General features: G+C 46.7%; 1 protein-coding gene across 5 annotated transcripts in view; it reads left to right on the forward strand.

Annotated features, from left to right (window-relative positions):
• Positions 1-14,297, forward strand: part of LOC106586831 (diacylglycerol kinase eta) — a 159,743-nt gene that overhangs the window by 46,661 nt on the left and 98,785 nt on the right. The gene's annotated exons all lie outside the window — the stretch shown is intronic.

The following is a 14,297-nucleotide window of genomic DNA, read 5'->3' on the forward strand; positions in this document are numbered from 1 at the left end:
GCTATGCAGATGTATAGGCTATGCTGAGGCCACCAATGTTGATGATCATGTTGATGATGATCACTTGCATGCGTTGTGTGTATGTAGTGTGTGTGTGTGTGTGTGTGTGTATGTAGTGTGTGTGTGTGTGTGTGTGTGTGTGTGTGTGTGTGTGTGTGTGTGTGTGTGTGTGTGTGTGTGTGTGTGTGTGTGTGTGTGTGTGTGTTTATGTAGTATGTGTGTGTGTGTATGTAAACAAACATATTTTCAACTGGGATGTAAACCGACAGGAAACAGTGAGTGTGTTCTTGTTGTTCTGTAAATGTCCTTTCTCTCTCTCTGTCTGTCTGCTGTCTGTCTGTCTGTCTGTCTGTCTGTCTGTCTGTCTGTCTGTCTGTCTGTCTGTCTGTCTGTCTGTCTGTCTGTCTGTCTGTCTGTCTGTCTGTCTGTCTGTCTCTCTCTCTGTCTGTCTCTGTCTGTCTGTCTGTCTGTCTGTCTGTCTGTCTTCTGTCTGTCTGTCTCTCTGTCTGTCTCTCTGTCTGTCTGTCGTGTCTGTCTGTCTGTCTGTCTGTCTGTCTGTCTGCGCGCGCGCGCGTCTGTCTGTCGTCGTCTGTCTGTCTGTCTCTTTCTCTGTCTCTTTCTGTGTCTTTCTCTGTCTCTTTCTGTGTCTTTCTCTGTCTCTCTCTCTCACTTTCTCTCTCTCTCTCTTTCTCACATACAAACATACACATGCACACAGCAGTGAGCGAATGAGGCAGGCGTGTCTTTCTACAAATGTTCATCCTCTACCCTTGCATTGCTATTAAAAGAAAGGGAGGAATAGAGAGAGTAAGAAAGCAGGAAGGAAGAAGAGGGGAACAGATGGAGAGAGGAAGCAAGGAGGGAAGGGAGGATGTAAAGATTGGTGGGCAATAGAGAGGAAAACAAGGGAGAGAGAGAATGAGAGTAACAGCAGGGAGGGGAAGAGAATGAGAGTAACAGAAGGGAGGGAAAGACAATGAGAGTAACAGAAGGGAGGGAAAGAGAATGAGAGTAACAGAAAGGGAGGGAAAGAGAATGAGAGTAACAGAAAGGGAGGGAAAGAGAATGAGAGTAACAGAAAGGGAGGGAAAGAGAATGAGAGTAACAGAAAGGAGGGACAGACAATGAGAGTAAGAGAAAGGAGGGAAAGAGAGTGAGAAAGAAAGAGGAAGAGAGAGATGTAATAGCTAATACGTTTTGTTCTGAAACTCTCTCAAACACATTCCGCCAATTCCAGTTTCTGTAGATGTCCAGACCTTTAAACATCAAGGACAGTTGTGTGTTTTGGGTCAGGCTGTTCAGGGATGTGTTTTGGGTCAGACTGTTCAGGTGGGTGTTTTCGGTCAAGCTGTTCAGGGGTGTGTTTTGAGTCAGGCTGTTCGGGGGGGGGGGGGGGGGGGGGGTTGGGTCAAGCTGTTCAGGGGGGTGTTTTGGGTCAGGCTGTTGAGGGGAGGGGTTGGGTCAAGCTGTTCAGGGGGGTGTTTTGGGTCAGGCTGTTCAGGGGGGTGTTTTGGGTCAGGCTGTTCAGGGGGGTGTTTTGGGTCAGGCTGTTCAGGGGGGTGTTTTGGGTCAGGCTGTTCAGGGGGATGTTTTGGGTCAGGCTGTTCAGGGGGATGTTTTGGGTCAGGCTGTTCAGGGGGATGTTTTGGGTCAGGCTGCTCAGGGGGGTGTTTTGGGTCAGGCTGTTCAGGGGGGTGTTTTGGGTCAGGCTGTTCAGGGGGATGTTTTGGGTCAGGCTGCTCAGGGGGGTGTTTTGGGTCAGGCTGTTCAGGGGGGTGTTTTGGGTCAGGCTGTTCAGGGGGATGTTTTGGGTCAGGCTGCTCAGGGGGGTGTTTTGGGTCAGGCTGTTCAGGGGGGTGTTTTGGGTCAGGCTGTTCAGGGGGGTGTTTTGGGTCAGGCTGTTCAGGGGGATGTTTTGGGTCAGGCTGCTCAGGGGGGTGTTTTGGGTCAGGCTGTTCAGGGGGGTGTTTTGGGTCAGGCTGTTCGGGGGGGTGTTTTGGGTCAGGCTGTTCAGGGGTGTGTTTTGGATCAGGATATTCTCTGCTCTCTACAGACAGGTGTCTTTTTAAGGTGCCTTTACTGAACGCCTGAGGGGCCTTTATTATTGAAGGGCTCGCCTGTGTGTGTGTGTGTGTGTGTGTGTGTGTGTGTGTGTGTGTGTGTGTGTGTGTGTGTGTGTGTGTGTGTGTGTGTGTGTGTGTGTGTGTGTGTGTGTGTGTGTGTGTGTGTGTGTGTCAGAGAGAGACTCAGTGAGCATAGCCTTGCTATTGAGAAAGGCCGCCGTCGGCAGACCTGGCTCTCAAGAGAGGACACGCTATGTGCACACTGCCCACAAAATGAGGTGGAGACTGAGCTGCACTTCCTAACCTCCTGCCTAATGTATGACCATATTAAAGACACATATTTCCCTCAGATTGCACAGACCCACAAAGATTTCCAAAACAAATCCAATTTTAATAAACTCCCATATCCACTGGGTGAAATACCACAGTGTGCCATCACAGCAGCAAGATTTGTGACCTGTTGCAACAAGAAAACTGCAACCAGTGATGAACAAACACCGTTGTAAATAAGGAAAGGGAAAGGGGGATACCTAGTCAGTTGTACAACTGAATGCCTTCAACAGAAACGTGTCTTCCACATTTAACCCAACCCCTCTGAATCAGAGTGCGGGGGGCTGCCATAATCGACATTCAAATGCAACCTATATTTATTTATGTTCATTTATTTTCCCTTCTGTACTTTAACTATTTGCACATCGTTACAACACTGTATATAGACATAATATGATGCTTGAAATGTCTTTATTCTTTTGAAACTGATTTCACATTTGTTTATTATCTACTTCACTGGCAACGTTAACATATGTTTCCCATGCCAATAAAGCCCTTACATTGAATTGAATTGAGAGAGTGGGAGAGACTGCTGCTCCATATGTGTGGTGGGCTGTTCCTCGAGTGGCGGAGGGTCTGCTGTAGTGAAGGAGACACACGCTCTCACACACGCTCTCCCACACACACACACACACACACACACACACACACACACACACACACACACACACACACACACACACACACACACACACACACACACACACACACACACACACACACACACCCTCTCTCTCTCTCTCACCGGCAGGGGGAGAGCAGGCCTCACCATTCAGCAAGACCACACACAAATAGAAGGAGAGAGTGAGAGACAGAGCGAGTGAGAGAGTGTGTGGGGGGGTGAATGGTAAGTGCACTATAGCACGGCTTTCAGACACAGTTAGAAGTAATGTACTGGTGCTCGTCTGTCTGTCTGTCTGTCTGTCTGTCTGTCTGTCTGTCTGTCTGTCTGTCTGTCTGTCTGTCTGTCTGTCTGTCTGTCTGTCTGTCTGTCTGTCTGTCTGTCTGTCTGTCTGTCTGTCTGTCTGTCTGTGGGCAGAAGGATGCTGAGGTTGTCTGTGCAGATTGGTTGGTGTTCTATAGGGACAGATACGGTGCATGGTGATAGAACGCTAAGAGGTTGTGTCAGCTTTTGTGTTATTGGTGTGTGTGTGTGTGTGTGTGTGTGTGTGTGTGTGTGTGTGTGTGTGTGTGTGTGTGTGTGTGTGTGTGTGTGTGTGTGTGTGTGTGTGTAGTGTGTGTGTGTGTGTGTGTAGTGTGTGTGTGTGTGTGTGTGTGTGTGTGTGTGTGTGTGTGTGTGTGTGTGTGTGGTAGTGTGTGTGTGTGTGTGTGTGTGTGGTGTGTGTGTGTAGTGTGTAGTGTGTATCGTGGGCGGCTGCTGGGAATATAAAATGAGATGTAGCTGGGGGAAGCACTTTGCGGTACATGTGAGGGTGCTTGCTAAGGATTCTGCAGGGATTCTAGGCTCAGAGAAATTGTTATTGTATTAACCTGTCTGGGAACCTGGCATGCGTCCCACCTTAGTCAACAGCCAGTGGAATCGCCCCGCGCGAAATACAAATACCTCATAAATGCTATAACTTCAATTTCTCAAACATATGACTATTTTACACCATTTTATAGATACACCTCTCCTGAATCGAACCACGTTGTCCGATTTCAAAAAGGCTTTACAGCGAAAGCAAAACATTAGATTATGTTAGGAGAGTACCCAGCCAAAAATAATCACACTGCCATTTTCAAAGCAACTAGCATGCATCACAAATACCCAAAACACAGCTAAATGCAGCACTAACCTTTGACAATCTTCATCAGATGACACTCCTAGGACATCATGTTACACAATACATGCATTTTTTGTTCGATAAAGTCCATATTTACATATAAAAACAGCATTTTACATCGGCGCGTGACGTTCAGAAAATATTTTCCCTCAAATGCTTCCGGTGAATAGCGCTACAATTTACAAAATTACTATTCGAAAACATTGTTAAAATGTAATATTATCATTCAAAGAATTATTGATTAACATCTCGTGAATGCAACCGCATTGCCAGATTTAAAAATAACTTTAATGGGAAATCACACTTTGCAATAAACGAGGTGCTATGCTCAGAAAAATAGGCTAGGCGATACAGGTTAGCGCCATCTTGGAACCATCTAAAATCAAATATACTATTGTAAATATTCCTTTACCTTTGATTATCTTCATCAGAAGGCACTTCCAGGAATCCCAGGTCCACAACAAAAGTAGTTTTGTTCGAAAAAGTTAATAATTTATGTCCCAATAGCTCCTTCTTGTTAGCGCGTTCCGAAGGCTACTCATAATGTACGAGGCGCGCGGGACTTGTCGTCACGAATGTGCAAAAAATATATATTTACGTTTGTTCAAACATGTCAAACGTTGTATAACATAAATCTTTAGGGCCTTTTTCAATCAGAGCTTCAATAATATTCAAGGCGGACGATTGCATTGTCTTACTAAACGTTTCGGAACAAAAGGGTACCCACGGGCGCCCGCGTCATAGTAGTAATGGCCCTCCCCCTTTGACCAACTTTCCAGGCCTCTTGTTCGGTCAGTTTCTACCGGAGAAGACTCGAACCACTTTGTAAAGACTGTTGACATGAATCCTAACTCACAGTGTGTTTCATAGGCAAAGTGTTGAAGGTGATTGCACAAATCAGATTTCCACTTCCTGCATGGAATCTTCTCAGGTTTTGGCCTGCCATATGAGTTATGTTATACTCACAGACACCATTCAAACAGTTTTAGAAACTTTAGAGTGTTTTCTATCCAAATCTACTAATTATATGCATATTCTAGTTACTGGGCAGGAGTAGTAACCAGATTAAATTGGGTACGTTTTTTATCCGGCCGTGCAAATACTGCCCCCTAGCCCCAACAGGTTTTAAAGAGGCTTTATCCCTAACAAAAAAAATACATGAAAGAAACACCTCAGACGTGCGAACAAATCAGGTGATTTTTTTCTCATGATAAGCTGTAAACCACACTATCTACCAAGAGAGTTCTTATCTATATTGTTCGTAGCTGTCTATTTACCACCACAACCGATGGTGGCACTAAGACCACACTCAACGAGCTGTGTAAGGCCATAAACAAACAAGAAAATGTTCATCCAGAAGCGGCTGTCCTAGTGGCTGGGGACTTTAATGCAGGCAAACTTACAACCGTTTTACCTCAATTCTACCAGCATGTCACATGTGCAATCAGAGGGAAAACAACTCTAGACCACCTTTACTCCACACACAGAGGCACATTCAAAGCTCTCCCTCATCCTCCATTTGGCAAATCTGTCCATAATTCTGTCCTCCTGATTCCTGCTTACAAGCAAAAACTAAAGAAGGAAGTAGTCAGATGACGCGGGTGTGGTTTCATCAATAAGTGTATCAACGACATCATCCCCAAAGTGACCGTACATACATTTCCCAACCAGAAGCCATGGATTACAGGCAACATCCCCACCGAGCTAAAGTCCAGAGCTACCGCGTTCAAGGAGCGGGACACTAATCCGGACGCTTCTAAGAAATCCCACTATGCCCTCAGATGAACCATCAAACAGGCAAAGCGTCAATACAGGACTAAGATTGAATCTTAATGCACCGGCTCTGATGGTCGTCGGATGTGGCAGGGCTTGAAAAATATGACTGACTACAAAGGGAAATCCTGCTGTGAACTGCCCAGTGACGCGAGCCTACCAGACGAGCTAAATGCCTTTTATGCTCACCTCGAGGCAAGCAACACTGAAGCATGCATGAGAGCACCAGCTGTTCCGGACGACTGTGTGATAACGCTCTCCGTAGCCGATGTGAGCAAGACCTTTAATCTTACATCTAGATGTTCCGCTAGCGGAACACCACTCCAATATCCAATGATAGGGCGTGGCGCGAATTACAAACTCCTAAAAAATCCAAGAACTTCCATTTTTCAAACATGACTATTTTACACCATTTTAAAGACAAGACTCTCCTTTATCTAACCACATTGTCCGATTTCAAAAAGGCTTGACAACGAAAGCAAAACATTAGATTATGTCAGGAGAGTACCCAGCCAGAAATAATCACACACCCATTTTTCAAGCTAGCATATAACGTCACAAAAAACAAAACCACAGCTAAATGCAGCACTAACCTTTGATGATCTTCATCAGATGACACACCTAGGACATTATGTTATACAATACATGTATGTTTTGTTCAATCAAGTTCATATTTATATAAAAAAACAGCTTTTTACATTAGCATGTGACGTTCAGAACTAGCATACCCACCGAAACTTCCGGTGAATTTACTAAATTACTCACGATAAACGTTCACAAAAAACATAACAATTATTTTAAGAATTATAGATATAGAACTCCTTTAAGCAATCGCTATGTCAGATTTTAAAATAGCTTTTCGGTGAAAGCACATTTTGCAATATTCTGAGTAGATAGCCCGGCCATCACAGGCTAGCTATTTAGACACCCACCGAGTTTGGCACTCACCAAACTCAGATTTCCTATAAGAAAAATTGGATTACCTTTGCTGTTCTTCGTCAGAATGCACTCCCAGGACTTCTACTTTACACTCAATGTTGTTTTGGTTCCAAATAATCCATAGTTATATCCAAATAGCGACGTTTTGTTCTTGCGTTCAAGACACTATCCGAAGGGTGACGCGCCGGCGCGTATCGTGACAAAAAAATTCAAAATATTCCATTACCGTACTTCGAAGTATGTCAAACGCTGTTTAAAATCAAATATTTAATCGATTTTTCTCGTAAAATAGCGCTAATTTTCCGACCGGGAGACGTTCAAAGACTGAAAATGTAAAATGGACTCTTCACGCGCACACCCGTGTCATTGTTCTCAGATCGACCACTTTCCAAATGCGCTACTGCTTTCCACCCAGGGACTGCAGAGTCATCATTCCCCGTTCTGGCGCCTTCTGAGAGCCTATGGGAGCCTTAGAAAATGTCACGTTACAGCAGAGATCCTCTGTTTTCGATAAAGAGGCTATAGAAGGCCAAGAAATGGTCAGAGAGGGCACTTCCTGTATAGAATCTTCTCAGGTTTTGGCCTGCCATATGAGTTCTGTTATACTCACAGACACCATTCAAACAGTTTTAGAAACTTTAGAGTGTTTTCTATCCAAATCTACCAATTCTATGCATATTCTCATTTCTGGGCAGGAGTAATAACCAAATTAAATCGGGTACGTTTTTTATCCGGCCGTGAAAATACTGCCCCCTATCCTAAACAGGTTAAACAGGTCAACATTCACAAAGCCGCGCGGCCAGACGGATTAACAGGACGTGTACTCAAAGCATGCGTGGACCAACTGGCAAGTGTCTTCACTGACATTTTCAACCTCTCCCTGACCGAGTCTGTAATACCTACAGTACATGTTTAAAACAGACCACCATAGTCCCTGTGCCCAAGAAAGCGAAGGTAACCTGCCTAAGTGATGACCGCCTGGTAGCACTCACATCAGTAGCGATGAAGTGTTTTGAAAGGCTGGTCATGTCTCACATGAAAACCATCAAGCCGGAAACCTTAGACCCACTCCGATTATCAAACCACCCCAACAAATCCACAAATGATGCAATCCCAATCCACACCGCCATTTCCCACCTGGACAAAAGGAACACCTATGTGAGAATGCGTAGTTCATTGACTACAGCTTACCGTTCAACACCATTGTGCCCACAAAGCTCATCACTATGCTAAGGACCCTGGGACCAAACACCTTCCTCCTGGATTCCCGACTCGGCGCCAGTGGGTGGTAAGAGTAAGCAATAACACATCTGCCACGCTGATCCTCAACACTGGGGCCCCTCAGGGGTGCGTGCTTAGTCCCCTCCTGTACTCCCTGTTCACCCACAACTGCATGGCCAAGCATAACCAACACCATCATTAAGTATGCTGACGACACAACAGTGGTAGGCCTGATCACTGACAACGATGAAACAGCCTAAAGGGAGGAGGTCAGAGACCTGGCAGTGTGGTGCCCTGACAACATCCTCTCCCTCAATGTGTGCAAGGCAAAGGAGCTGATCGTGGACTAAAGGAAAAGAAGGGCCGAACAGGCCCCCATTAACATGGTGCGGGTAGAGAGCAGGTCGAGAGTTTCAAGTTCCTTGGTGTCTACATCGCCAACAACTATCATGGTCTTAGCACACCAAGACAGTCGTGAAGAGGGCACGACAACATCTTTTCCCCCTCAGGAGACTGAAAAGATTTGGCATGGGTCCCCATATCCTTCAAAAATTGCACAGCTGTACCATCGAGAGCATGCTGACCGGTTGCATCACCGCCTGGTATGGCAACTGACCGTAAGGCACTACAAAGGGTAATGTGCTCGGCCCGGGCCAAGCTTCCTGACATTTGTTTTTAACTAGGCAAGTCAGTTAAGAATAAATTCTTATTTACTATGACGGCCTACCGGGGAACAGTGGGTTAACTGCCTTGTTTAGGGGCAGAACAACATATTTTTTACCTTGCTCCTTAACTGCTTCTACCCCCAAGCCGTAAGACTGCTGAACAATTAATCAAATGCCCGCCCACCCACTGTTTATCTATGCATATTCACTTTACAAATGACCTTGACTAACCTATACCCCCTGTATATAGCCTCGTTATTATGTAATTTTCTTGTGTTATTTTTTGATTTTATAAAAAAAAATGTACATTAGCTTATTTAGTAAATATTTTCTTAACTCTATTTCTTGAACTGCATTGTGGGTTAAGGGCTTGTAAATAAGCATTTCATGTTAAGGTCTACTACACCTGTTGTATTTGGCACATGTGACAAAAACAATTTGATTTGCTATGTGCTTGAAACTGGAAAAAAGCTAGTGAAAGCAAAGGCCAGCGTAACATAAAAGAAAAACAATCACATGTAAAAACCTAATTTAGAGTTTGTGGAATTGCAAGTTCAAAGGTGAAAAACAATAATGTGGAAGTTTTTCACATATGAAACATTCAGGTGAATGTTTTTCACATCTACTTGTGGATTGTTTTACATGTTTACCTGCAAATTCAATTTTCACATATGATTGAATTTCATGTGATCTTGCAATTCTTCATGTGACAGTGAGATTTTCATGTGATTTTTTTAAATGTGAAACTATCAGGTACCAAGGTAAGACCCAAGTGCAGAATGTGTGAAGTAACAATGTTTATTGTAACAGGGGCATGCAAACAACAGGTCAATGCAGGCAGGGGTCAGTAATCCAGAGGTGGAGCAAAGGTACAGGACAGCAGGCAGGCTCAGTGGTCAGGCAGAGAGGTCAGGCGGGCGGGTACAGTGTCAGAACAGGCAAGGGTCAAAAACCAGGAAGATGATAAAAAGAGCAAATGGAAACCTGTAACAGCCGTCAAAAGGAGTAGACCAAGGCGCAGCGTGGTGAGTGCTCATCATTAACTTTTAATAGAACACTTTCAACAAAACAAGAAAACAAACGACAGCCAAACAGTTCTATCAGGAACATGAACTAAACAGAAAGTAACCACCCACAAAACCCAAAGGAAAACAGGCTGCCTAAGTATGGCTCCCAATCAGAGACAACGATATACAGCTGTCCCTGATTGAGAACCATATCCAGCCAAAACAAAGAAATACAAAACATAGAAAAAAGGACATAGAATGCCCATCCTAGTCACACCCTGGCCTAACCAAAATAGAGAACAAAAACCTCTCTATGGCCAGGGCGTGACAGTACCCCCCCAAAGGTGCGGACTCCGGCCGCAAAACCTGACTCTGAACGGGAGGGTCCGTGTGGGCCTTCCTTACGGCGGTGGCTCTGGTGCGGGACGTGGACCCCGCTCCACCTTCGGCTTGACCCACTTGAGTGGCGCCTCTGGAGTGGGGACCCTCGCCGCCTACCCCGGACTGGGGACCCTCGCAGCGGGCCCCGGACTGGAGGGCGACTCTGGCAGCTCCGGACTGGCGGGCGACTCTGGCAGCTCCGGACTGGCGTCAGGCACAGGACACACCAGGCTGGGGAGAATTGCAGGGGGCCTGGCTCTGGGAGCAGGCACAGGACTCACCAGGCTGGGGAGACTTGCAGAAGTCCTGGCTCTGGGCGCAGGCACAGGACTCACCAGGCTTGGGAGACTTGCAGGAGGCCTGACTCTGGGAGCAGGCACAGGATAGACCAGGTCCTGGGGACACACTGGAGGTCTGGAGCGCACGGCCTGCACAACCCGTCCTGGCTGAGTTGTCACTGTAGCCCGGCACGGGCGAAGCGCTGGCACAGGCGAACTGGGCTGTGCTGAGGAATGATGGCTGCCGTGCGTGGAGCAGGCGCAGGGTAGCCTGGGCCTAGGAGACGCACTGGTGGCCAGATGTGCTGCGCCGGCGCACTTCTCCCTGGCTGAGTGCCAACTCTAGCACGGCACTTGCGGGGGGCTGGTATCGACCGCACCGGACTGTGCGTGCGGATGGGCGAGACCTTGCGCACTTCCGCATAGCACGGTGCTCTCCACGTCAACCGCTCCCCACGGTAAGCATGGGGAGTTGGCTCAGGTCTATTGCCTGACTCCGCCAATCTCCCCGTGTGCCCCCCACATTTTTTTGGGGGGGCTGCCTCTCAGGCTCCCGTAGCTCCCTTAACTTGTCCTCCCAGAATCGACGTTCCGACTTCCATGTCCATGCTCCAATCCACGCTGCTTGGTCTTCTTGTGGTTGTTGGTTCTGTAACGGCTGTTGCAGGGAGTAGACCAAGGCGCAGCATGGTGAGTGCTCATCATTAACTTTTAATAGAACACTTTCAACAAAACAAGAAAACAAACGACAGCCAAACAGTTCTATCAGGAACATGAACTAAACAGAAAGTAACCACCCACAAAACCCAAAGGAAAACAGGCTGCCTAAGTATGGCTCCCAATCAGAGACAACGATATACAGCTGTCCCTGATTGAGAACCATATCCAGCCAAAACAAAGAAATACAAAACATAGAAAAAAGGACATAGAATGCCCATCCTAGTCACACCCTGGCCTAACCAAAATAGAGAACAAAAACCTCTCTATGGCCAGGGCGTGACAGTACCCCCCCAAAGGTGCGGACTCCGGCCGCAAAACCTGACTCTGAACGGGAGGGTCCGTGTGGGCCTTCCTTACGGCGGTGGCTCTGGTGCGGGACGTGGACCCCGCTCCACCTTCGGCTTGACCCACTTGAGTGGCGCCTCTGGAGTGGGGACCCTCGCCGCCTACCCCGGACTGGGGACCCTCGCAGCGGGCCCCGGACTGGAGGGCGACTCTGGCAGCTCCGGACTGGCGGGCGACTCTGGCAGCTCCGGACTGGCGTCAGGCACAGGACACACCAGGCTGGGGAGAATTGCAGGGGGCCTGGCTCTGGGAGCAGGCACAGGACTCACCAGGCTGGGGAGACTTGCAGAAGTCCTGGCTCTGGGCGCAGGCACAGGACTCACCAGGCTTGGGAGACTTGCAGGAGGCCTGACTCTGGGAGCAGGCACAGGATAGACCAGGTCCTGGGGACACACTGGAGGTCTGGAGCGCACGGCCTGCACAACCCGTCCTGGCTGAGTTGTCACTGTAGCCCGGCACGGGCGAAGCGCTGGCACAGGCGAACTGGGCTGTGCTGAGGAATGATGGCTGCCGTGCGTGGAGCAGGCGCAGGGTAGCCTGGGCCTAGGAGACGCACTGGTGGCCAGATGTGCTGCGCCGGCGCACTTCTCCCTGGCTGAGTGCCAACTCTAGCACGGCACTTGCGGGGGGCTGGTATCGACCGCACCGGACTGTGCGTGCGGATGGGCGAGACCTTGCGCACTTCCGCATAGCACGGTGCTCTCCACGTCAACCGCTCCCCACGGTAAGCATGGGGAGTTGGCTCAGGTCTATTGCCTGACTCCGCCAATCTCCCCGTGTGCCCCCCACATTTTTTGGGGGGGGCTGCCTCTCAGGCTCCCGTAGCTCCCTTAACTTGTCCTCCCAGAATCGACGTTCCGACTTCCATGTCCATGCTCCAATCCACGCTGCTTGGTCTTCTTGTGGTTGTTGGTTCTGTAACGGCTGTTGCAGGGAGTAGACCAAGGCGCAGCATGGTGAGTGCTCATCATTAACTTTTAATAGAACACTTTCAACAAAACAAGAAAACAAGAAAACAAACGACAGCCAAACAGTTCTGTCAGGAACTTGAACTAAACAGAAAGTAACCACCCACAAAACCCAAAGGAAAACTGGCTGCCTAAGTATGGCTCCCAATCAGAGAACCATACCCAGCCAAAACAAAGAAATACAAAACATAGAAAAAAGGACATAGAATGCCCACCCTTGTCACACCCTGGCCTAACCAAAATAGAGAACAAAAACCTCTCTATGGCCAGGGCATTACAAAACCGCAATCGCTGAGACACAAAAGCCTGCTAGGCTTGAACAAACAAGACAAACTGGCAATAGAGAGACAGAAAACACAGGTATAAATACACAGGGGATAATGGGGAAGAGGGGCGACACCTGGAGGGGGGTGGGGACAATCACAAAGACAAGTGAAACAGATCAGGGTGTGACAGAAACATCAAATTTCACATGTGAAACTGCAATTCATGTGAGGTGAAAACATGTTATTCTCCCAAAAGGTGGTGTTAACATGTGAACTCTAAATTGAGTACATGTGCAAATATGGTTTCACATGTGAAATTTAAGCTCAACACATGTGAAATTGCAAATTTGACATGTTTTTTTTTTTAAAGGTTAATGTGCTCTAACTTAACCCTTTCAGTGGCATGGAAATATATATTGTGTATATTGGCTATATTGTGTATTTTCTCAAACAGTTTGTACGTGTTAGCTGTTGATGCAGATTGTTGATTGTATGTAGTAATAGTGTTCTCTTCATTAGTTAGAACAAAGTCTTCAAATGCACAATGACCGGATGTGTCTTCGTGTGTGTGTCTGTGTGTGTGTGAGCAGCATGTGTGGTCCTATTTGTGCTTTTCTGCAAGTGGTAATCTTCTCTGCATCTTACTGAATAGAGTATGGTAACGCCTTGATATTCAATTCAGATAATCAAATCTCTAATGCTGTGATCTCAGCTCCAGGCAATTGAAAACTCATTTAGATAGATGATACCCTTATATATCAGTGTAAGCCACTCATTATAGAAGCTGAATGTTAGGTTAGACACTGTATGACTCTTGTTAACGTGTTCAAGCAATGAAAACCCAATCTAGATGTGATTTTCTAGATAAAGTGCAGCGGAAGCGCCGTAGAGTAGGATTACGTTCATTAGAGATAACTGTGGGGTTATGAAGAGTCCGCTCTAGCAGAAGAAAGCATATTTATTGAAATTTTCAAACATGGTAAATGAACTGATATGATTATGAATTAGACACAGACACATACACAGAAGAACATAGACTCCCAAACCGAATCACTCCCCATCTGCCCTTTGACCTGAGGTGGCTCATCAGGGGACTGGAGAGTTTCCAAACACAGGCCAGTTTCCCTCGGCAACCATCCCTTACACCCCCCCAACACACACCAACATTATAAATACTTTATTTGAATCCACAAATCACATTACATTCAAGAAGGATTCAGAAAATGTCAAATGTCTTTGACCACATGGACACTTAAAGGCCCAGTGCATTCAAAAACCTGATTTCCCTGGGATTATATATATTTCCACACTATTATGTTGGAATAATACTGTGAAATTGTGAAAATGATGATACTTCCCTTTCAGTGTAAGAGCGGTTTGAAAAGAAGGGCTCTTGTGAAATTCTAGCCTGTTTTGGTGGGATGGAGATTTAGCCTGCCTGGTTACAAGCTATTTGTTTCTTTTTTGACCATTTTAATTGAAAACAATCACATTGTTACCCAGAAATTATTTGATAGAGATAAAACTTGCCATAACAGCTGAAACAGAGCAGTACCT

Source organism: Salmo salar, chromosome 25 (genome assembly GCF_965601325.2).
Source record: "Salmo salar chromosome 25, fSalSal1, whole genome shotgun sequence".
In the NCBI taxonomy this organism is placed as follows: Eukaryota; Metazoa; Chordata; class Actinopteri; order Salmoniformes; family Salmonidae; genus Salmo; species Salmo salar.